The 25,874-nt window shown below is 39.4% G+C and overlaps 1 protein-coding gene across 1 annotated transcript in view; it reads left to right on the top strand.

Annotated features, from left to right (window-relative positions):
* The window catches only part of LOC125235816 (GAS2-like protein 3), a 159,647-nt gene that overhangs the window by 27,695 nt on the left and 106,078 nt on the right, over positions 1–25,874 (top strand). The window contains 1 exon segment of the mRNA XM_048142405.1: positions 22,062–22,133. The gene's annotated coding sequence lies outside the window, so the exon portion shown is untranslated.

The following is a 25,874-nucleotide window of genomic DNA, read 5'->3' as shown; positions in this document are numbered from 1 at the left end:
GAATGCCGATGCCGGGATAACGCAAGGAGGATGATAATTGTGATAGCATCTCAATAAAAATCATTCTAGTAACTAATAACTAAACTGTGCATTTTTACTTACGTTTACTTGCGTTTACTAAGTTAAATAACCAACTAAATATTCTAAACTAATCAATGAACTAAATACCACTACAGACTCTACAGGTTCTAGATAATTATTCACTATTACAAATCTGCTTTCTTTTATATTTCATAAAATGGTAGCACATGGTACGAACGGCAGTACGAAGTTCCCGCAACAGACATAAACTAACATGGCCCCATGCCTAGTCGTTTACGTGAAAGGGATAGCATATCACATTGTTAACTCGGTAAAGAGGATGGACGCGCCTCGGCGCCGCTCAGCACAACCATATTGACCAGTATAAATGAACTCCGCGGACAATAAACAATATTCAACAAAATAATTAATTTGACTTAACTGTGGAATGTTGTTCCATCTTTTTTACATGTAGAAGTGTTAGAAGACTTGCCACACCACTTTATGCTGTAAGAGACCATTGTTTGCAACCAAAATTGATTATTTAAGATTTTTTCCCGAGCGGACACGGACACTGTTAGCGGGTCGTATACTTGGGCGCTACTGATCGGTGTCGCACGCGTTCAAACTTTTATAAACCTGATTTGTCGTATGCTTGGTGACCGCGAGTCGCCCTGTAAGGGCCATCTTTTGTATTGATCTGTGCATCGCACAAATTACATTATCTCGAGACGCGATACGCGCAAATTGCAAACCATACGACTGAAATATGTGTAACGGCTTCATGACTCTTTTGGCTTAATCCGCGATAACGGTAAGAGAAAGCACAATATTTTGATTTTAAAGGTTTGTTGCACTTAACGTTTTTGGCAAATGTTTACGATTAACAGTGCCTACCGTATGAAAACAAGGCACTAAGTTGTCTGTTGTAGTAAAAAAAGTATCGCTCGCGATCTGTAACTCGACATTAGAAATATGGTTATTTTTCGCAAATCTGTTCCCATTCCACTATAACTTAGATCGAGAGCGAATACATGTCACATCTGTTAGAAAATAAAATGCTTTATTTTAAAATAAAAAACTGTGTCTCTTTTGTTTCCTTTATGTACAATAAAGCTTATACATACATACATACATAAAAAAGTTATGCGCGTGTACAAAATATGAGGCATTCAAATCGTACATTCTGGCCTAAAACAGATCGTCAGATGGCTGCGCCAAGTTTGGCGGCTAACCACAACATAATTTGCTTTGCATTCAGTAGCTCATTAAATCATGGAGTGGAGCAATTAGCCGCCCGAGCCGCCGAGTGGAGTGGATGAGAAATGTCCATTTGTCACGGCTTCCATTCAGGTGCTCCCGTATTTATAGCCACTTCCTCTGGGGTTCCACGAATCAACGCAAATAGAAAGTGAGAATGCTTTTTTTGAAATTTGATTCTGGACGCTTGAAATGGAATAAGCTGTCCGTGGTAGATTGAGTTGGGATGCCGAGATCCGCAGGGTAACCAGGGTCGTTGACATATCGTAGTGAAACGGCTTGTAGATACCTCGTGTGCGATACTAGCGATGACCATAGCGATGATCTCAAAGATGCTGCGTGGATTTCAAAAAGTGTCTAATAAAAACTGATTTTTTTTTTCCAAAATACTCAAGACAACTGACATAGACACTGAAAGGGGAGACTGTATAAATTGTCATAAAATAAATAATTGTTATAAAATAAATAATCTCTTTCCGAAATTTTCTCGAGAAGATTTTTTCTACTATAGGGTAATTCCATGTAACAGAGTAATGTAAGTGACCAATTATTTGCATGTTTTTTTATTCATGGTGCTAATTTAAATATCAATATATCTAAGGATTAAAAGTAGGCTTATCTAGAGATAAATTAAGATTTCAATTTGCACCATAAATAAATAAAAAAACATGCAATGAAGTGGTCACTTACATTACAGTTACGTGGAATTGCCCTATAGACAACATTACCGATTAAGCGAGGTTTTAATCCACGATTTTTACTACCCTATACATATGAAAAGTTAGTAACATGAGTTTCCTATACCATTATTTTACACCAGCATTACCAATGAAGTGTTATGGACTAGAAAAGGGAAGCGGGGACCCTTAGACCCGCATCCGTCGACAATTATCTCGTTGCTCTCAAAAGTCTCAAAACCCACGCCTTACTGGAAATTGTCGAGTGAATTCGAGTGCTCACTCGATCACTTTCGAGTTTCGAGTAGCGATTGATTGATGTATCGCCCACCGTTTATTGATTTATGAAACAAAGTTCCCAACTTGTGATGGTGCTTGAGAACGTTTTCAACTTTTCACAATTTTCGATACCGGAGGTCGGGCACGGGCGCGACACTTCAAAAAAGTACAACAGAGGTTTATTGCTGATAGGTGATAGCACTTTAATACATGCAGTAATTACATTCGGATCATAAAGGTATAGGTACAGTTTAAAACTATATCATATGAAAGTCTTGCACTTACTTCCTTAGGGCCAATTTAGACGGTGCGAGAACTCGCAACTTCCTTAGGGCCAATTTAGATAGTGCGAGAACTCGCAACGAACATACGAGTTTTATTACATGGCGGTATTTGATGGCTGTGCAAAATTGTATGTAACCTCAACGGCCCGCAATGTACCTAACTATAATCGCATGCGAGTTCGCACGCCGTCTAAATCAGGCCTTACAGTTTAATTCCTTTAATAAGTTATTATTTGTCAAGAGAAAACTATAATGCAGTTTCCTGCCAGGATAATCCGACATTGGATGTAAAAAGTCTGAATTGTGTGATGAAAAAGTCGCGTCACAATCTACTTATAGCACTAATAATAATCCTTATAAAATCATGAAGGATGAACCTGCTCATAATCCCAAGATCCATTAATAATAAAGCCAGATTGACAGCAAAGAGTAAAAACCAGGGAGACATAAATAGCTGAGGGCTTATTCGTTCTGCTTCTGGGAACTGTGGGCTGGCGTCGGCGAGCCGCCTGTCAGCAGGGATGAGTGGTTATGAAGGGTCAGCTAAGTAATTACTTGCACTGAATAATTGGGATACTTATGGTTTTCAATGGATTAGACGATCTTAGTGATGTGACGAATGTGAGGATGATATGCGAATGATGATATTAAAATTAAAATGATGAAAAAGGTACAGCGGGGAAAAACTCAACTGGGGGCCGATTTTGAGTCTCACGGCGTTCGAATTCAGAAAATTGTCACTGAAAATAATAGGCAATTCACCGTTTTCAACCGGTATTTTAGTGACAGTGAGATTTAAAAATCGGCCCCCTGGGGGCCAAATGTAACTGGTCCATTTTTTTCATGTTTGCATTATTAAATAGAGTGTCCACCTGCTATATATGGTAGGCGTGTTCAGTGGATACATGAGAACTCAACATCATAGTGTAATTAATGGAAAAAATGGATTAATTACAATCGCCCCCCAGTCGAGATTTGCCCCGCTGTACCTTTCCATCTGAAACGGTATATGTAATTATGTATACGAGTACGTTCCTAATAGGGTATGCAAAAACCGGTTAACTTAAAAAACCGGTTAATAACCGAGAGTTTTCCTTCAAAACCGGTTAACCGGTTATTAACCGGTTTTGAAGATTTTTAGTAAAAAGCCGTACTACGCAATAATTACCATTACCTTTAAGAATTCTGATGTTGATAATAGCGTAGCAGGTATTACTTGCACGATGAAGATCATTTTTATCCAGTTTTTGGAAATTTGGTAAATGCGGAAATTGCTAAAAAAGGCTTGTGTGGTTTGAATGTGATTCGTCAGTTGCGTTTTCTAGGCATGTCGCGAAGGTCTACACCTCCCAGAGCCCCTAGTAATACAAGCAATTGATGTAAGAAAACCAAGATCTCCAATTTACCTTTCTTTTAAAAAATATAGTTTGAAATATACAGTAGACTCCGGTTACAACGACGCTCAAGGGACCGCTGATATTACGTCGTACTAACCGGATGTCGTACAAAACGAATTTCATTTCTTTTAATTAAAAGTAATATCTACATCTCTATTACTAAAACATTTCAATCAATAGGCTTATTTACAGGGTATTATTATCATCATATACCTTATTTTATTGTGACTTGTTTAGTTAGAAAAGTCCTTTTTAGTATGCGTGCTTGCTCATCATTTGTAAGTAAAGCTAGTTTATACGCAATCGAAAAATACAAATTGGGTTCTATTTAGCTTATAAGATTAGACCCGAGGCGAACAAATTGTTAAAATTTTAAAAGCAATACTCCAAAAAGTTACGTGGCCACAATGTAATCTTGCTACTTGCTGTAGGCAAGACAGGGGGCCGTGCTTGGGTGGAAGTAGCTTTGTTTCCTCAATTTACTAGTAAAACTAAAAACGTTGTCGCTCGTCGTTGCAACCGGACTCGACGGACGGATTCTGTCTAAATGTGTCGTAAAAAGCGGCTGGTCGTTAAAATCGGAGTCGTAATAAACGGATGTATACTTTCATACTATCACATACGAAAACCAAATAAATACCTGTGCTTATGTCGTTGTAAGAGGTTGGACGTTTGGTCTATGCGGAGTCGTAATATACTAACCGGACTCTACTGTATTGTATAAAATGTATAATTGAGTAGACTCGGGACTAATTTTTAAAATAAAATCATTACAGATCATAATGTTGTTAATGAAAAGGAATGAATAAATCTTTATTATTACAAAACATTAAATAATTACGTATTTTTGAACCTTTTAATGCCTAATTTTCCAAATTTTGAGAAATAAATACAGTTTCGGTTATTAACCGGTTAGAGACAATAAAAACCGGTTTTTAACAGAGGCCAAAAAGTCTCGGTTAACCGGTTTTTCGGTTAACCGGTTAACCGGTTTGCACACCCTAGTTCCTAATAAGATCTTGTCATTCTTGTCAATTAATTCTAATAGCTATTGCGATTCTAACTTATAATCTAGTAATTCTAGCAGATAGATATGTATGTACATACTACATACATATTTCAGTCGACAATAGTTAGTTGTGTTCTTAAAATATATATGTTTTTCGACAAAAGTTATTTAAGTCAAGGTTTCCAATTGAAAGTAAGTAAGGACATTTTAATAAACTGGATTAAAATAAAAAGAGATCTTCAATAAGCTTCTGCGCGTGTAATAATTAAGCTTGTTCGAATACGAGGACAAAACGTAAAAGGCATTTAATTATAATTAACCTGTATCGATATGACGCGATTAAACAGTGGGTGGCCGATCTCAAGTAATTAACATTATGGCGAATGAAACCCACACCAAAGAATAAATAAGTATTAAATAGGCATTTAGCTATCTAATTATGCACGTCACGGATGAACACCTGCGCTTCCTGCTTGCCTGGTCACGCAGTCTAGGAGTAGATAGGAAGCGTCTGTAGTGTGATCAGTGTCTCAGATTTCTGGGAACCTGGTAGTGAAGTCTAAGCGCGTAGTCGATAGAAAAGGAAGTCTGTATAATGAAGTACTTTCTGGAAGCCTGGTTGGTAGTTCAGACAGGACACGCAGTCTAGAGAGTTGATATAAAGGTTCTGTGTGTATTTATTTACGAATAACCACAAAATTAAAATTTTGAAAAATCCCGACCGCGACATAGTGGACCGATTTTCATGAAACATGGCTAAGAACACTCCCGACTAACTCAGCTTTCAGACAAAAAAACTAAATCAAAATCGATTCATCCGTTCGAGAGCTACGATTCCACAGACAGACACACACACAGACAGACAGACTGACAGACAGACAGACAGACAGACAGACAGACAGACATACACACAGACAGACACGTCAAACTTATAACACCCCTTCGTTTTTGCGTCGGGGGTTAATAACCTAACCACAAAATTAAAATTTTGAAAAAACCCCCGACCGCAACATAGTGGACAGATTTTCATGAAACATGGCTAAGAACACTCCCGACTAACTCAGCTTTCAAACAAAAAAAACTAAATCGAAATCGGTTCACCCGTTCGGGAGCTGCGGTGCCACAGACAGACACACACACAGACAGACAAACAGACAGACAGACAGACACGTCAAACTTATAATACCCCGTCGTTTTTGCGTCGGGGGTTAAAAAATGGGAAATCGTGAATTTGAACATTATTCTCGCATTTCTGGGAGCCTGGTACCGCAGTGTGAACACGCCGTCTAGCCAAAGTTGTGCGAGCCTGGTAGCCTAGTTCGAACAGGCAGTCTGCAGTCTGGTGAAACAATAGCGAATGATGATACATGCTCTCGACTGGAGGGCTTTTAACTCTGCGCGCTTTGCGGTCTCCACCTGACGGGCTGCCAACTAGGGGGATGAAAGCATATGGGAAAGGAACTCAAAAGGAAGCACAGTGCATTGAAATTATTCTTATTCGTTCCGTTGCGAGCGACATTTCCGCGACGTTCCTTTGTTTTAACGTTTTAATACTTTTAATAATGCTGGCTTTAATATTTACTGGATATGTAAGCGTTAACTGGGACTTATAAAGTTTTATGATAAGTATTTCTTAAAACCTGATAAATCACGATACTTTTGGCGCAGACGACTAAGTTGGCATGATAAGCTGGTTTAAAAGTACGCTTTAAAGTTGTTTGTAAGGAATTAAGACAATTTGATGTTTGCTGATTTTGTCAGTATTAGTCATTCCATGTTTACAACATAAAATGACTAATTCCAAAGTTATTTTATTACCTATTAGACATTTAGCAACAATAGTTTCATGGCAGAACGAAAGTGATCTTTACCAGGTGTGCATGTTTTCAGTTTAAATTATTGGTTTAATTCACGGAATGGATAAAAGTATTGCGCGGTGGAATGTTTCGGTGGCTATGTCACCGCGTGGGATACAGCTGGTCAAACAGTGCCTTGGATGACGTGGTTCAAAACAGAAAAAGGTGTGTTATGGATGGGTTATACGTGTTGAATAAGACGCTACAAGAGCCAAAATGCTAAAATGGAAAGGAACCCCCCTTTCAATTTGGGAATTTTAGTTAAATATACTAGTGTTATTAACTAGATTTATCGAAAAAGAATTGTCCATTCAGATCAACTCAGTTAAAAGATATTGCGAAAAAATCTTAAAAATCGAGGTTCCGCTCTCGACTGTTTCCTCCTTCAAAACTTAATCAATCGTAACGAAATTTGAGAATCTGAATAACAATGAAATTATCTGTGTCGGACCGTTTAGTTTTTTGGCTAATTGTTACCAATTTTGAATACCACACCTTATTTTGCGCCATAATTAATAAGGCCGTTTTGGAAATTTTTGATGGCCTCTATCGTCTTTAAAAATAAGAATATCAAAAAAATCAAAACGGTCCGACACAAATAAAAATAATAATAATAATCTGTGTTAAAAAATCAGTGCTCTATCTTCAAAAACCAGCGAGGAAATAGTCGAGAGCGTTTGTATGGAGAATTGACCCCTCCTGTATCGTCTCAAGCTTTAGTTTTTAACAACATTTTTAAAGACACTTGGGCCAATTTTTTACGCTACGAATTCAGAAAATTGCCTGAAAATAAAGAGCTGCCTTCGGTCGTGTGACAAAATCCCGCATGCGAGATTCAAAAATCGCCCTCATTACGTCACTGGCAGTAGGTAGGTATTGTACACTACGCTACAAGTGCCTAAAAGAGATGCCTTCGGTCGTGTTTTAATTTATCGCCACTCGTTTCGAATTCTCTCTTCGTACGTATCGTACGACGTTTTACAGTAAGTATGGCCATTCAATTTGTTTACATACTTTAGTTGCGAAATGAGCTCATTACCTAACTAGTGCGGAAATACTGCCATATGTACCTACTGTAAATAGTGCTGTGTTAATATAAAGTAACAGTTGCTTTGTCACCTGTATTACCCCGTCCATTATATACGTCCGTTGGATAATGTAGTTCAAACACAGAGCCAGAGAATGTTAACGTTAATTGGCTATTTACTTGCCGAGATTACAATACAATACAATAGAGGAGAATCGGGCAAACGCCAAGTTTGGGCAAAACATTGCTGTCTTGTTGAGCAAGCGTTGAACTAGTGTCGTGTCATAGTATGTATGTAGTGATAGTAACCTATCTATTTTATCTCAATTATATCACAGGTTACACTAGAATCATTGGTGGATCTGACTAAACTCCCTGCATTCTGTTCAATCCACTGTGGCCGATTTCACAACAGTGACAATTGTCCTTTGTGTTGAAATGAGTAGTAGTCATTGCCCGTGAACAGGCCAATAACTATCTATTTAATGTCAATTATATCACCCAGAAATAAGTATAATCTCCGTGTCAAGTGAATGTTGGTTTTCCACTGGTGTAGCATGTCGAGAGGTGCAAGTGTCACAGGATCCACCCAGTGAGATGCCGATAAACTCCAGCGTGCTATTGAGTCCACTGTCACTAAAATACCGGGAACCCCTCCCGAACAATGATATAAATTGATATCAGTATAGGTGGAAAACTATTAGTGTTTGATTCTCGGACCATCATTTTCAGAACTATGATTCTCTGGCCGAAACGTTGCCAAAAGTTAAAATAATGTTTTATTCGCGTTGAACACTGTACAATGTGACATTTAAATTATGTGACTATACAATATCATCTTTTACATGTATTTAACTGTTGCTAAGTAAGTTGTTTGTCTATTATGGAATCACCCGTTTTCCATTCCGTCTAGCGCGTTTTTCTCCTCAACAATAGCGCATTAAGTCCATATTTGAATTACTGCTTTCATCTTTCCTTAAAGGGCGTTGCATCAACGGCATCAAAGCACGCGATATTTACGCCCAGGAATAGCAGATTTATAATTATAAGCATCCTTTGGATGGAAATAGCGTGTCCGTCGACGCTTCTGAGCCGATCAAAGATGGCTGCTTTGCTTGTTTAAGCCGAGGATACACTAGGACGGGTAACTCGTGATCAGCGACATCGGGTGACGCGCAAGAGCGTTATAACATTTCGGCGTCGGGCGACATTAGGTATTTTACCCGCCGCGCGAGCCCAATATGCCGACCCTTTCTAGCACGTCTTATCACTCGCTCGCACTACAATAATGGGCAAAACAATCTTGATCCTTCTTATGGAATTTTGATAACAACCACAATCTACTATCTCGATATAAACTTTTGATTTCTAATAAACATTATTTAATTTAAAGTAATAATTATAAACTATGATTATATTTAATTTAAGTAGATCCCATCCCAAATATTTGCTTTTGTTATATGATAAGTATTAGAGTATAGTACATTACGATACAAGTGCGTAAAAAAGGAAGTTCGAAACGAGTGGCGATAAATTAAAACACGACCGAAGGGAGTGTTTTAAATCGACACGAGTTACGAATTTCCTTTTTGCACGTGCATCGTACGACGTTTTTCAGTACAGATGAGCCTCCGAAGTTTCGACCTGTTATATAATGAACCACTTCTCGCACTAGTGCGTAAAAAAAACACCATCTGTACTGAAATAGTACATTACGATACAAGTGCGTAAAAAAGGAAGTTCGAAACGAGTGGCGATAAATTAAAACACGACCGAAGGGAGTGTTTTAAATCGACACGAGTTACGAATTTCCTTTTTGCACGTGTATCGTACGACGTTTTTCAGTACAGATGAGCCTCCGAAGTTTCGACCTGGCATATAATGAAGCACTTCTCGAACTAGTGCGTAAAAAAACGACCATCTGTACTGAAAAACCGGCCAAGAGCGTGTCGGGCCACGCTCAGTGTAGGGTTCCGTAGTTTTCCGTATTTTTCTCAAAAACTACTGAACCTATCAAGTTCAAAACAATTTTCCTAGAAAGTCTTTATAAAGTTCTACTTTTGTGATTTTTTTCATATTTTTTAAACATATGGTTCAAAAGTTAGAGGGGGGGGGGACGCACTTTTTTTTTCCTTTAGGAGCGATTATTTCCGAAAATATTAATATTATCAAAAAACAATCTTAGTAAACCCTTATTCATTTTTAAATACCTATCCAACAATATATCACACGTTGGGGTTGGAATGAAAAAAATATCAGCCCCCACTTTACATGTAGGGGGGGTACCCTAATAAAACATTTTTTTCCATTTTTTATTTTTTCACTTTATTGGCGTGATTGATATACATATTGGTACCAAATTTCAGCTTTCTAGTGCTGACGGTTACTGAGATTATCCGCGGACGGACGGACGGACGGACGGACGGACGGACGGACGGACGGACGGACGGACGGACGGACGGACGGACGGACAGACAGACATGGCGAAACTATAAGGGTTCCTAGTTGACTACGGAACCCTAAAAAGTATATATTAATATGATGATAAAATATGTCAAATACAATTCTAATTACTTCAAGGTGGTACTCAGGGTCTGATGATGGAGCCAGATGGTGGTCACCAGGTACTAATGAACCATGTGACTAAACGACTTCGTGTTTATGCTCGTTGGGTTCGTCTCAACAAGACCTTTGATAAAAGGTGGTACTTAGGGTCTGATGATGGAGACAGATGGTGGTCACCAGTACCAATGAACCATATGACTAACCACTTCGTGTTTAGACTCATTGGGTTCGTCTCGACAAGACCTTTGACAAGAGGTGGTACTGAGGGTCTGATGATGGAGCCAGATGGTTGTCACCGGTACCAATGAACCCATGTAACTGAACCACTTCGTGTTTTTTTTATGTTATTCACATATGCGAATTGATTTTTTGGTGAACACCATCTGTCTCCATCATCAGACCCTGAGTACCACCTCTTGTCAAAGGTCTTGTTGAGACGAGTCCAACGAGCCTACACACGAAGTGGCTCAGTTCCATGGTTCATTGGTACTGGTGACCACCATCTGTCTCCATCATCAGACCCTGAGTACCACCTCTTGTCAAAGATCTTATTGAGACGATTCCAATGAGCCTAAACACGAATTGGTTTAGTTCCATGGTTCATCGGTACTGGTGACCACCATCTGGCTCCATTATCAGACCCTGAGTACCACCTCTTGTCAAAGATCTTATTGAGACGATCCCATTGAGCCTATACACGAAGTGGTTTAGTCATATGGTTCATTGGTACTGGTGACCACCATCTGGCTCCATCATCAGACCCTGAGTACCACCTCTTGTCAAAGGTCTTGTTGAGAGGAACCCACCGAGCCTAAACACGAGGTGGTTTACTTACATGGTTCACTGGTACTGGTGACCACCATCTGTCTCCATCATCAGACCCTGAGTACCACCTCTTGTCAAAGGTCTTGTTGAGACGAGTCCAACGAGCCTACACACGAAGTGGCTCAGTTCCATGGTTCATTGGTACTGGTGACCACCACCTGTCTCCATCATCAGACCCTGAGTACCACCTCTTGTCAAAGATCTTATTGAGACGATTCCAATGAGCCTAAACACGAATTGGTTTAGTTCCATGGTTCATCGGTACTGGTGACCACCATCTGGCTCCATTATCAGACCCTGAGTACCACCTCTTGTCAAAGATCTTATTGAGACGATTCCATTGAGCCTATACACGAAGTGGTTTAGTCATATGGTTCATTGGTACTGGTGACCACCATCTGGCTCCATCATCAGACCCTGAGTACCACCTCCTGTCAAAGGTATTGTTGAGACGAACCCAATGACCCCAAACACGAAGTGGTATAGTCATATGGTTCATTGGTACTGGTGACCACCATCTGGCTCCATCATCAGACCCTGAGTACCACATCTTGTCAAAGGTCTTGTTGAGACGAACCCAACGAGCCTAAACACGAGGTGGTTTACTTACATGGTTCACTGGTACTGGTGACCACCTTCTGGCTCCATCATCAGATCCCGAGTACCATCTTGATGTGTCTTATCATCTTGACCGTATTGTAATTTTCACATATTTATCATCATAACGTTGTAATACTTTAACATTCAAACATAACAAAATATTACAAAAGCAAATATTTACGGATCTAGGATCAAATTCGTTGGTCGCTGTTTACACACACACAATGCGAGGATAGCCCGTGTATAAACAAGGTGTCCGACCCACACAACGATAAATATTCTCGACGTTCGCGATGAAAACTCGGAGAGCGAAGCGACATACGTCTGACCTCCACGAGCTCCGACGCGGCACTGAAATCGCAGGCGTCCGTCGCCGGTAAAATAGCGACAGGAAGGCTAGTTTTCAAAAAATTGGAAAAAAATCATTATAAAATATTATAACGACAACTGGATAACAGATTTTTAAGCAGATTGTGCAGATTATTTATATACTAAAATAACTTCGATAACATGTAGATTTTCGGAGAAATGATCACTTGTTTCGATGTATTTTCAAGACAAAATTGAGTTCGTTTTACTCTCAATTTCTCAATTTCAAAGGATTAAATGATAAATATTGTTTAATGGGCCTAAAGTACAAGATATTAGGAACTTAAATTTACCGTATTTATGAGAGTGAGCTTATCAAATTGTACATAATAAGAGCTCCGAAATCAGTGCTTCACGCGGTTTTTCCTAAACGAGCATCAGATAAAAAATCATTACCAATTGAATAAGCTTTTTCTTTCATATGTTTTTTGTTTAACCTACGGTTAATAACATGTTCTAACTGAAACAAGTACTTTTACTGTCTTTTAGTATGGGTAAAGTGTACAATTTTATCGTTGAATATTGCGAATTTTACAATATATCGCCATTTTTTGTCATAGCGCTCTTACGTGTTTGCGTCACGTTGCCACTTCAACAAAGTTGCCAGTGTGTAAGTCGAGCGATGTTATCTGTCGTCATCATCATGTCAGCCATTTGTCGCTCACTGCTGAACACAGGTCTCCCTTCGAGTACGCCCTTATCTCTGTCCTGATCAATTTCATTCAGTAGTTAGTGACCCTTTCGCAAGCTTCTGAATTCTGAATATCTGACCCGCAAACTTCCCAATTGATATCAGTATCGCACTATGTCACGCGAAGTTTCGCGAAATCGCGCAATTTCGCTTTAAGTCGCTGCTCCAGATATTAACACATGCAGCGAGACGTGTGTTCCTAGTGTATCCCTGACTTAGTGCACGAGATGTCCGGGATGATGAGGTACTGGTCGTTAAACTGAAAGCTTGAGGTTGGTGCGGTTGAGCACTATTTGTAATGTATGTGCATTCTCGGGAATCGACGGAGACTCGCTGAAAACTGTTTTATGATTATGACTTGTTGATAGTTTGCTATTTAAGTTCGCTCCGCTTGTTTTATCCATTTTAGAATGTTCGATCGAGGCCTGTGTGGTGACGGGTTAAGAATTTCACCACCCCCTATCTTCCCGTGGGTGTCGTAGAAGGCGACTATGGGATATTTAAATTGTGGCGTAGGCGAGAGGCTGGCAACCTGTTTTCAACCCCTTATTTGCCAAGAGTGGCAAGTAGTTTCAATATGGGATACAGGCGTGATTGTTGTATGTATGTATGAATCGATTTTTTATTTTTATTTTATTACTTAAATCGAATAGAGTTCGGAAGCTTTACCAATACCGAACAAGGAATGTAATATTTAAGTATTCAAGTATTTCAAGTTAAGTATTAAGTTTTGTCCTATAAAAATATTGTCAAAATAAAATATAGCATATCTACAGTAGTTAGGTACAGTACCAACATATCTTAATGTGATTGATGCTCAGAACTTGCCACTAATCTGTCACTTGAAAATCTGGCTCAGGAACGGCAGAAACCTATCTGAATGGTGCTGACTACAAACTATCTAGTTAAACCATAAAGTTTCTAGTATCTACTGCAACTATCTATGTTTTAACATGTTGGTCATTGCAATACATCTGTCGTATCGCAAATGGCCCATTCACTCAAAACATCGATTTGAACGTTGAAAGCCCGTGGCCATTTCACCACCATCGCCATCGCCGGTCAAAACACAAACCCAACCCAAACCAAATAAAGTGCAGGAGTGTCCATAGGTGCAGCTATACTATTCTTAAAACGAGACACTATCATCGTTAGGTATTACTGTTATATTTTGACCTTGGTATCCTTAGTAACTATTGGTTAGGAGAGATCGGTGTTAAGCTGGACAGCTGAAAACATGGTTATAATGTACGGCGGTGTAACACAGTAAAGTACACACGCATGTCTAGACGATTCGCTATTGCAGTTTGAGCTAGCCGCACCAATTGCATTTTGCGGACTGAGCAACGTCACAGTCACAGCCTTGCGGTCGACTGTGTATTAAACTTCATATAAAATAAAATTAGTGAACGTTTTAACTTTTAACGGTGACGTACGGTTGGTGCAACCGACCTTTAACAAAAATAATGGGTTGATTTGGCATTGAAACATCTTTCAGTACCTACCGTCAGTTACCTCAGTAATAAAGAAAACTTTAAAGTTAAATCACTTAAGAGTTAAGAGTGTTAATGTCTCACGGAAATGATGAGTTTAGATAAATTAGTCGTGTTCTGACTTCGGAGGTGCCTATTTGGAAGCATCATCGACAAACTATTTAGGTTGCAGATAATTATACAAGCCCGCTATATTGATGCTTTTAATATGATAGCGTACAATAGTCAAGAATAATGTAACTGAAGCCTTGCTCACTATCCGTAACTAAACGTTACGGGTCTTTAACCATTTTATTCAATTCACATTGACCTCTTTCTTGACGCATTTTATTTTCATGCGTAACAACGAAAAGCAATAACTATTAAAGAACTATTATACAGTAGTTGTTTCATTAACAGTATTTGGAAACGGTACCAATTTTTAAAGGCCGAAGTTTTGCAGAAAACGTGCCGAATATTTTAGTTTCAAAATACCTCATTGATTTTTATGTGGATTAGTGTTATTGCTATGCAATACTATGGTGAATATGGAATAAGATTTCATGCAAAAAAAGAATATTTTTGGCACAAGCTTTTATCGCTGACTGTACCTTTCTTTCAACAGTCATTTACTGTTCTCCGAGACTTTTCTAAATACCTTTTATTCGTTGGGGATGTTTCACAACGGAGTTCCTATGACCACCTTTCTGCTCCATCATCAGATCAGCTCCATAATATCATAATATTGCATTGTCACGTGATTTACATATGTGTGCAAAATTTCAGCTTAATCGGGAACCGGGAAGTGGGTCAAATTTAGCTTCTACGTTTTGACCCAAACTAACATACCTACTACAAAGAGTTCAAAAAAGTTTTAAAAAACAATTTGACAGGAACCAAAATGCTGTGGTTTTTGTCGGTACTACTTGTAACTTCTGATTAGCAGAAACGTCTGCAATCGATGCCACTAGGCTTAGAATAAATTTAAAAGTGGAAAATGTCTGCCTTGGAGCGCTGGAGTATCGATCCAGAGGCCGTGAGTTCAAGTCTCACCCAAGGCAGACATTTTCCACTTTTAAATTTATTCTAAGCCTAGTGGCATCGATTGCAGACGTTTCTGCTAATCAGAAGTTAAAAATTTAGCATGGTTAGCGCATCGTAACTGGTGAATTTCCAATATGACTTGGAACTCCGGTTGCCGTTTAAGAAGTTTAACACTCTTACGGTAGATGTCGCTACGGGTCCCATTGACCTTAGTAGTGGAAAATTTCGCTGGCTTGGTTGAAGTCTTGGTGGCTCAGTTGGCAGAGCGCTGGAGTATCGATCCAGAGGCCGTGAGTTCAAGTCTCACCCAAGGCAGACATTTTCCACTTTTAAATTTATTCTAAGCCTGGTACTACTTGTATTGCTCGTATGCTTACTAGCTTGGATATTCTATTCCTTATGATTGTCTTTACAATCAACGGAGTCAAGCAAAGAAAGATAAAGGCGTACCTACATCTGTAACGATATAGGTACTGGGCCTATTTTTATTAAAAAATAAAAGTAAACCAGTCTTAGAATTGTTTTATTTCGTAAACTACAAGGCGCTCAATACTCTCAACTTGTGTAAAATTTACAAAGTAGCTGTACTGTGATATCTACTGAAAGTAGTGCACTACATTCGAGATCTGCTCGTAGATACAGTCGGTCACGTAAACGTGCGGTTCGCGAGGGTTGCGCAAACGCACCGTGGCTCTTGGCACCTGGCGATGCCGCTAACCCACATGCAGGTACACCTAAATAAACCACTGGAAATGTTTATTGAGAACACACATATAAGTACATTGGCAATGTTTATATTTACATAGAACAGGTAGGTCAGGTAGACATTATTAGAGGTAAACTTCTGAAAAATCGGGGGAGGGTTTACCTATTTGAGAGATAAGATTTCTTAAGTGAGTGCTGCTGAGTTCAGTGTACTCGTATCTGGCTTCTAAATTTCAATTATGAGAAGAAAGGAACATAAGTAACATGGACACTATTGATTGATACCACTAAAAGTTGCTACTATACGATAGTATGAGCTTGATTTATTGAATCTAGGTGGAATGGGGAATCCATATACTGTCTCGTCTTTTTGAAACTATGCCTAGTACCTACTTATTCAATCCTCCTCGTCAATAGGTTTGCAGATAGCCCACTCATAGCTTAAAACAAACGTGATTCTCAAGGCATTAATGAAGCCCTGTGTTTTATCAAACAAGCTTACAACAATCGATCTAGCTCTCATTAATAGCGACACCCGGTGTGACCCTTCCCTGTTCAGTTAGGCAGTAGGTACAAGTGCAGAATTACACAATACACCTACAGTACGCACGTGTACACAAATATCGTACGTGTACGATACGATTTAAACAGCTAGTGCCTAACGAAATTCTTTGTATTATTGAATGACGACGGATCGAGGGCAATTATTGTTCTAGTTTTAAGGTTTAACACGTTCACAAGGCGAAGAATTAAATATAAAAGTTTGCGGAAGAACAACAGTTATATCGTCACTACTTTGGAAAACACTTGTATCTTCTTCTGTCGATGAAAAGAAAAATGTAATAAGTATGTATGCAATGCATATAGACACTGCGTTTTAACTTTGAGGAGCAGTGTGAGATACGAGATTTTTTCAAAGTAGTGACGATATGGCGCGCGAATAACCATATTTTTTACAAAACCCTTGTGTTGTTATATAATATTATACTTACTATACTTGAGAAAGTTTGACCTAGCCTCCGCACTGCCATGATATGGGTGGGCACTGCCCACTGGGCAGGTAGTCAGGCATCTTCCGCGAATGGTGAGGACGCTGGTTCGATTCTAGACCCGAAAATATTTTCGTATATGACAATGACATCAATTACGGATTGCGATCTCCTTGTCTTATCTTATTATAAATTATCTCTTAATTGTTTTCCATAACACTGTGACCTTCTCTATGTAAACTATGAGATCACGGAGCAGCTGTAAAGTTGTTATCGTTATCAGCATTACACTGATGTCATCTGGCGCTCCATTAATTGTGGGACGATTGGCGTGGGAGGATCACACACGGCGCCGTAACATAACATATCAAACGGTGCCCGATTGAATAAATAAAATACGCCGATTTTCAGTAGTCGAAAGACAATAGGTCGAGTGATCATTTGTTTTTTTTTTGTGAGTTGCCTGGAGCCTGGAGCTTGCGTACAAAGTGTTCTGCGGATTCGAAAATCTAGTTGTTATATCGTTAGTAAGAGTAATTCACATTTATTTCGTTTACTTATTTATATCAATCATCATGTTCTGATTCTAAGGATTCATTTTTGTAAATTATGTATTGTTGTTTTCAACTCACCAAATTTCTTAAAGAACATAATGTTGCCAGTATAGGTATGTAAATTATTACCGCAACGAAAAGAATTTCACATTATACATTGTTCAACACCCCCCCCCCCCCCCCCCCCCCCCCCCCCCCGACTTTCTTCCCTTGGGTTTCGTGGAAGTTGACTGTGGGATATGGGTTAAATTGTGGCACTGTCACTGCAATGTCACAATCTGGATTTCTTTTAACCCTGAAACTTAGAAGTTCATGTGCTCTACCTCCCCTTTATGGGCTACAGGCGTGATTCTATGTATTTATGTATCATAACAAACATATTCGAACAATGATTTTAAGATGAGAGTAAGATGTCACTACGATATTACTACTGATACCTACTAGCAGTGGCATTGCACGTGACGTTTCTTCTACATTAGAGTTTGAATCGGGCCCATAGACTGTGTCGTTAGCGTCAAAAGTAGCAAAGTAATAACTCGGTGGAGTTGATCGCGTTTTACATGGATAAAAAACATTGTTTATGTTGGTCGTCTTCTACACATACGTCTGGTCAATTTAGCACTTTAGTCGTAACACCAATATAAAATCTACATTGTGTTATATTCTAACGGTTGACTGGTAGAGAATGCCTTAAGGCGTTAAGTCCGCCATTTGTACTTTTTATTGATAATTTGTGCAATAAAGTTTAAATAAATAAATAAAACAAATTTCATTTCTTTTAATTAAAAGTAATATCTACATCTCTATTACTAAAACATTTCAATCAATAGGTTTATTTACAGGGCATTATTATCATCATAGTGTTAATACCTTATTTTATTGTGACTTGTTTAGTTAGAAAAGTCCTTCTTAGTATGCGTGCTTGCTCATCATTTGTAAGTAAAGCTAGTTTATACGCAATCGAAAAATACAAATTGAGTTCTATTTAGCTTATAAATAAGATTAGACCCGAGGCGAACAAATTGTTAAAATTTTAAATGCAATACTCCAAAAAGTTACTTGGCCACAATGTAATCTTGCTACTTGTTGTAGGCAAGACTGGGGGCCGTGCTCGGGTGGAAGTAGCTTTGTTTCCTCAATTTACTAGTAAAACTAAAAACGTTCGCTCGTCGTTGCAACCGGTCTTGACGGACGGATTCTGTGTAAAATGTGTCGTAAAAAGCGGCTGGTCGTGATAATCGGAGTCGTAATAAACGGATGTACTTTCATACTATCACATACGAAAACCAAATAAATACCTGTGCTTATGTCGTTGTAAGACTTGTAAGAGGCTGGACGTTAGGTCTATGCGGAGTCGAAATATACTAACCGCACTGTACTGTATTGTATAAAATGTGTAATTGAGTAGACTCGGGACTCATTAGGATTCCGTAGTCAACTAGGAACCCTTATAGTTTCGCCATGTCTGTCTGTCCGTCCGTCCGTCCGCGGATAATCCCTTGGCCGTTAGCACTAGAAAGCTGAAATTTGGTACCAATATGTATATCAATCACGCCGATAAAGTGGTAAAATAAAAAGTGGAAAAAAATGCTTTGTTAGGGTACCCCCCTACATGTAAAGTGGGGGCTGATATTTTTTTTCATTCCAACCCCAACGTGTGATATATTGTTGGATAGGTATTTAAAAATGAATAAGGGTCTACTAAAATAGTTTTTTGATAATATTAATATTTTCGGAAATAATCGTTCCTAAAGGAAAAAAAGTGCCCCCCCCCCTCTAACTTTTGAACCATACGTTTAAAAAATGTGAAAAAAATCACAAAAGTACAACATTATAAAGACTTTTTAGGAAAATTATTTTGAACTTGATAGGTTCAGTAGTTTTTGAGAAAAATACGGAAAACTACGGAACCCTACACTGAGCGTGGCCCGACACGCTCTTGGCTGGTTTTTAGGGTTCCGTAGTCAACTAGGAACCCTTATAGTTTCGCCATGTCTGTCTGTCCGTCCGTCCGTCCGCGGATAATCTCAGTAACCGTAAGCACTAGAAAGCTGAAATTTGGTACCAATATGTATATCAATCACGCCAACAAAGTGCAAAACTAAAAAATGGAAACTGTTTTATTAGGGTACCCCCCCTACATGTAAAGTGGGGGCGGATATTTTTTTTCATATTCTAACGCACGCCTTCCTGCCAGCTCGCATCGCTCAGAACGTTTGTTTTGCCAAACAACAGGCAACAAAAACAAAAGACTGGAGGGCCGGGACGCGAGACGTGGGAGGTTTGCGTTTTCTGTGCATGTGCAAGTGCGAGGAAAGGGTTGGCGACTGGACGGTGACGGGTGACGGGCGTTATGCAGAAAATAGTCGCGTAGCTGTTGGATATTTTGCACTGTGTTATTTTAACATCCCATGTAGGGTTGCCAACTTTTTTTTAGGGAAATATAGTATTTTAGAAAATTCCAGCTATAAAATATAGTACACCGAAATAAAATATAGTACAGTAAAGATAATCGATAACCGTAGAAATCGTTTTTTCTGCCCAGTTTAAGGGGCTCCTCTCGGTTTTCATCTATTTTTGACAAGATTTGTGTTGTATTGGTTCTCTTATTTTATCGTCTAAAATTGTACGGCCGAATAACACTTCTCAACTCAAGTTTCGCGGAATTTTATTCCGCTGAATGTTTTTCCCAACTTATGATAATTGTTTTATTTGCCAAGCTCACGTTTACCAACTTAACATTTGGCCTTTTTTTTAAAGCAAACTTTCATGTTGTCAAATGTTTTACTTGGCGGAATATACAACTAGTTGTGGATGATGTTGGAAATTTTTAGTAACTTGCCTAATGTTTCGTTGCGAAACGTTATTTGTCCAAGAGTTGTTTGACCAATTGAAACATTTGACAAATGACAAATCTGCCATAAGTTTAGATGGATTTTAATAATCCGCTTTACAATAATTATTCCAATTGAAAAGTTGCAATACAAAAAGTTTCTGAACGTTTGTTGTTAAAATGAAACTTCAACGAAATGTTGGTTGGCAAATGAAACTCGGTCGGGAATCATTCTGCGAAAAGGTAGAACGGGTTATTTTGGAAAAAAAAATGTACTTATTTTTTTATGAATATTATCTTAAAAACATTTTTGGAAATTTTGTTTTGGTGAAGGGTCTTACATATATGAAATCTAGACTTTTCTAAAAATGCAAGAGCGATTTTAATTTTAAAGTAATTAAGGCAAAAGATTTGACCAAAAAACCAGTTTTGCTCCTAGAATAGTTCAACTTTGATGCTAAATATCACAAAATCAATGAGCTGTGAAGTAATTATGGGATACTAGTTTGCTTAAAGACGATGCTGTTAATATGATAGATAGGATTTAGAAACTATCATAGTATTCATAATACCAATGGATTCAAATCGAAGCTCATCGGAGTAGAGAATCCCCTTAAGAAATGTTGTTATTTAATATACTTATCGTGGAAAAAATACAAATGTTTTCAAACAACGGTGACTTTATATATTTGTAACTGTAATAATTTCATGTCAGAACGAAGTAATGAAATGTATAATGGAGGTGAAATAGGAATGAAAGCGCGAGCGTAGCGAGCGCGAAATTTTTTTCATTATGAAAAAGCCGCCCCTGGCGGTTTGACCCTAGTGTAAATTCGGCACTGGCAAGGACCCCAAAATATAGTACTTTTGCGTACTATATATATTTCATATAGAATATAGTACGCTGGGCCAAAATATAGTACAATACTATATTATATAGTACGGTTGGCAACCCTAATCCCATGGGCTTTTTTTTATAAAACACAAGTGCATAACAGGGCATTATATCAAGTAGTTCTTCTTTCATAAATAAAAACGCTAACTACCGCTTGTTTATAAGTATAGTAACTAGGAGTTTCCTGAAATCAAATTTAATAATTCTTTTTTATGGTTTTTTTTTAGATAAATTAATTGTGTTTTTAATTTTAACATTGTAATGATATTAAATAAAGACTGGATTATCTTTTAATTTAATAATGTTATCAATGTGCCAGTTACTTTTAGAAGAAAAAACTCCGGCAATAATCGGTTATCACATATACCTAACAGTTCCAGAAGTAATCTGACATGTGTAATCCAATCAAATGTTCCGGCGGAATGATTATCCCACCCTCGCCTGTTAATCCGATACGATCCCCATCGAACGATCCTAGCATTCATACTTTCATAGGCTACTTGGTCACAGACATATATCCGTATAGGTAGACACTAATGGATACTACAAGCGATTCGTGTTCGTGCGGAGTCATAAATAGGCGAAACACATCCGTGATTTTACATTGCTCAGCTTTATTAACTATTATATCTAGGTGTATTCTTTTTGGTATATTCATTTATTTCAATTAAAATGCTAGAGTGCTAATATGAATTTTATTTATTTACAGGTAATCAATTGACTACAAGCTGCACTACAAATAAACTTAATTAACCACAGCGTCCACAGCGTTACAGAACAGGTATAACCTATAATCTATATATACTCATAAGAGTCTTGTTGTTGCTAATAATCACATTAAACTACATTCCCATGTGGCAATAAATGGATAACTTAAATACTTACTTATCACACATTTTGTAATGGGGTTAGTTGCGTGATCTACGTTGTGTCGATGTCTGGATATTTGTTTACCAGGATATTCGGGACGCGTGGGAATTAAGAAAATACTTACTTCTTTTTGTATATCTATTAGATTTGTTTGGTTAGTGTGGCGGGATCACAATATTTTGGGGATTCGCCATTGTGTTCGTTATTTATGGCCATGGATATGTCGTGTTATGAACTAAAGGGTATTTTCATTGGTTTTGGGACGGTATTTGGAGGGATTAGAAGGAGTTTTACATGGACAAATATCGAAATTATTTTTACCATTAATTAAGGTTAATGTAGTTAAATAACATTTGACCCCACGTATTATTAAATATGTGTTTTATGGAGTTCCATATAATCGCCTAGTCTCAATGATTAAGTTTAATACAATATGTTGAGATTTGGGTACACGTTGACATTTTGAGTCGTATATTGTGTAGAAGTTGCAACTATTTTGCCATTGCGCCGAGACGCTCCGCCGTGTCTTGCTGGGGCAGTGCACTGCTGCACTCCGGTCCACGTCGATGTGTTCCATTGCGCGCGGGTCCGCTCCGGGGTGTTCTGCTGCGCCTACTACCATCGGAGCGCCGTGCCGCTCCATCCATCACGTGCCTGTGCTCCATCGTGCCGTAGTGTTTTAGTGCGCCTTAGCGCTCCGGAACGCTCCCAATTGCACTATGGTGCTCCGATACCAATTTTTGTGAGTGTGCCGTCGTGCTCCAGAACGCTACCAATTGCGTCATTGGGTTTTTTTTTTATTATTATTATTGTGGATGTATTTATTTTAATTTATATTTCGTATTATTTTAGGTCTTTGGTTATAAGTTAGATGTGTCAAGTGATATAAGTATGTAATTGTTTTTTTTTATTTGGTTTTTATACATATTTGCATGCTTACTTACTATTTTTTTTTTTTTTGTGTGCTTTTTTGCTGTTGTTTTTGTAACGTGTGCCATAAGCATAATGAATAGCCCTCCTAAAGTTAGCTGTCCCCATTGCCCCGGGTCGCCGAAGTTGTTTGTGCAGTCCAGGGGTCTCAATGTCCATATAAGCAAGAAGCACAGGGATCTGCTTTTGCAGAATCAGGTTTTGCCAGATGTAGAATCGGGAAGTTCAGGGGTTGCGTCACAGACGTTTGGTCTTAAGGATTTATCGGAGTTGAAGTCGAGTATTAGGGTGTTGAGGCATATTCCAAAAGGGGCGAGATGTTTGGTTGCCGGGAAGTTGTCATCAATTATAGACGATTGCTTGCGTAACAACGGTGTCGAGGACTGGTTCAATTTGTTGTCCTTTTCCTATTCGGCTTTGAGGGTGCCGGATGCTACTGGTCGGAAGTCATTGACGGCAAAGGTCAAGGAGAATGTCGACGATTCGAATTTGTACTTCCCGGCAACGGCTCAGTCAGCCTCTAAGTCTGCTTCGGTATATCGGGCTATTGAGGGTAAGGTGCATGATGGAGATTTGAGGGGGGCTGTTCGTCTCCTTATGTCGGATTCCGTGCTCGCGCCTTCTAATGAGGCTACTTTGCAGGCTTTGAAGGATAAGCATCCAGAGCCATCGAGACCGGTCGTTTTACCGCCCGAGCCAAATTCTACTAGCTCTTTCCTGTCTGTGACCCCGTCGGAAGTAGCTGATGCGATTGCTTCTTTTTACAATGGGTCAGCTTCTGGGGTAGATGGGCTGAGGCCTCAGCACCTTAAAGAGTTGATTTCTGCCTCTGCGGGGAATAATGGACATCGTTTGTTGGACTCCCTTACCGCCTTATGTAACTTTTTATTAAAGGGGATGCTAAACATGGAAGTGAGGCCGTTTTTATATGGTGCATCGTTGTGCGCTTTGTCTAAGAAGGATGGTGGCATTCGGCCTATTGCGGTGGGCAGTGTTATTCGTCGCCTTACAGCCAAGCTCTGTTGTCGAGCGGTTAGAGATGTGATGTCGGTCTATTTGCAACCGCATCAAGTGGGGTTTGGCACTACTTTGGGGTGTGAGGCGGCGATACATTCAACCAGATCTTTTGCGTTGGGGCGGCAGGGGTCCAATAGCGTGATTGTCAAAATTGACATCAAGAATGCCTTCAATGCTGTGGAAAGGGATACGGTGTTGCGAGAGGTTTTAGAGCGTACTCCGTCTCTGTATCCCTTTCTTTATCAGTGTTATGCGTCCTCTAGTAACCTTTTCTTCATGGACAACCTTCTACAGTCACAAGTTGGGGCTCAGCAAGGCGATCCTTTGGGACCCTTGATGTTTTGCCTGGCGATTCAACGTATCATTTCTGGGTTGAAAGCACCACTAAATGTTTGGTATCTAGATGATGGCACAATTGGTGGAAGCCCGGAAGTGGTCCTTGATGACCTAAAAGTTTTGATACCGGCTTTGAGGGAAATTGGTCTAGTAGTCAACTCGGCTAAGTGTGAGATTTTTGTTTGTGATGGTGGGGCCACGGACTGCTTTACACAGTTTGAAGCAATTCTGCCCGGAATAAGACAGGTGGATAAACCTGAACTAAGGTTGTTAGGTGCTCCTATTTTTGCTGAGGGTGTTACTTCTGTGCTTCATGAGAAGCGGCAGGCACTATCCTCAGCACGTGAACATTTGGAACATCTGTCGGGTCATGTGAGTCTCATCTTGCTGCGGAATTGCTTTGCTTTGCCTCGGATGGTTTACGTAATGCGAACGTCTCCTACTTGGATTTTTCGGCAAGACGTGGAAGCGTTGGACAATACGCTTAGGCTTGCTTTAGAGTCGATTCTCAACGTAACGTTTGATGAGAAGCAGTGGCGTCAGGCTGCTTTGCCGGTGCGTTTTGGTGGTCTCGGGGTGCGTAGGGTTCAGGATGTCGGTCTGGTCTCTTTTTTAGCATCTGCGCATGGTTCTTCGGGTCTTGTTGCTCGCATATTGTCGGTTCATGGCAACGATGTCCGAATACCATACGCTTCGGAGGCTTTGGAGAGATGGGCTGTACTTTGTCCTACTGACGACCGTCCTGATAATTTAGGAGTGCAGAGGCAGTGGGATGACATTTTGTGTAAGCTTGGGTTTGAAGATTTGTTGGGTGGTGCTTCGGGGGCCGATTTGGCGCGTCTGAGAGCAACTTCAAAGCCGGAGTCAGGCGCGTGGTTGCATGCCTTGCCATCACCGCATTTGGGTACACTGCTTGATAATGATTCTTTGAGGATAGCAGTGGCCTTGAGGTTGGGGGCTAAGGTGTGTGAGGCGCACCGTTGTATATGCGGTGTTATGGTGGAGGAGAATGGTCACCATGGGCTGAGTTGCCAGAAGTGTGCTGGACGTTTTCCGAGGCACCACTCAATAAACGATATAGTGCGTCGGGCTATGGTGTCGGCTAATGTCCCGTGTGTTTTAGAGCAGGGACCGGACAACCCATTCCGCGCTACAAGCCTTTCATTGGGAATCCCTAACGTAAGGACGACCCAATCGAGAGACTCTCCCTTTCGAACTGCAAGCCCATTCATTTGACTAGCCCTTACAAAAAACTTAGCAAAACAATAAAGCTAGCCCTGTGCATTGGCTTACCGCTATCCGATACGGCTTGCAAGCCTTTAATAAGGGTTACCCTTATTTTAAGCGCTATTTATAAGGCTTTCCCTTT

Source organism: Leguminivora glycinivorella, chromosome 18 (assembly GCF_023078275.1).
Source record: "Leguminivora glycinivorella isolate SPB_JAAS2020 chromosome 18, LegGlyc_1.1, whole genome shotgun sequence".
Classification (NCBI taxonomy): domain Eukaryota; kingdom Metazoa; phylum Arthropoda; class Insecta; order Lepidoptera; family Tortricidae; genus Leguminivora; species Leguminivora glycinivorella.
Note: the sequence above shows the minus strand (reverse complement) of the source record. Positions and strands in the feature narration are given on the sequence as shown.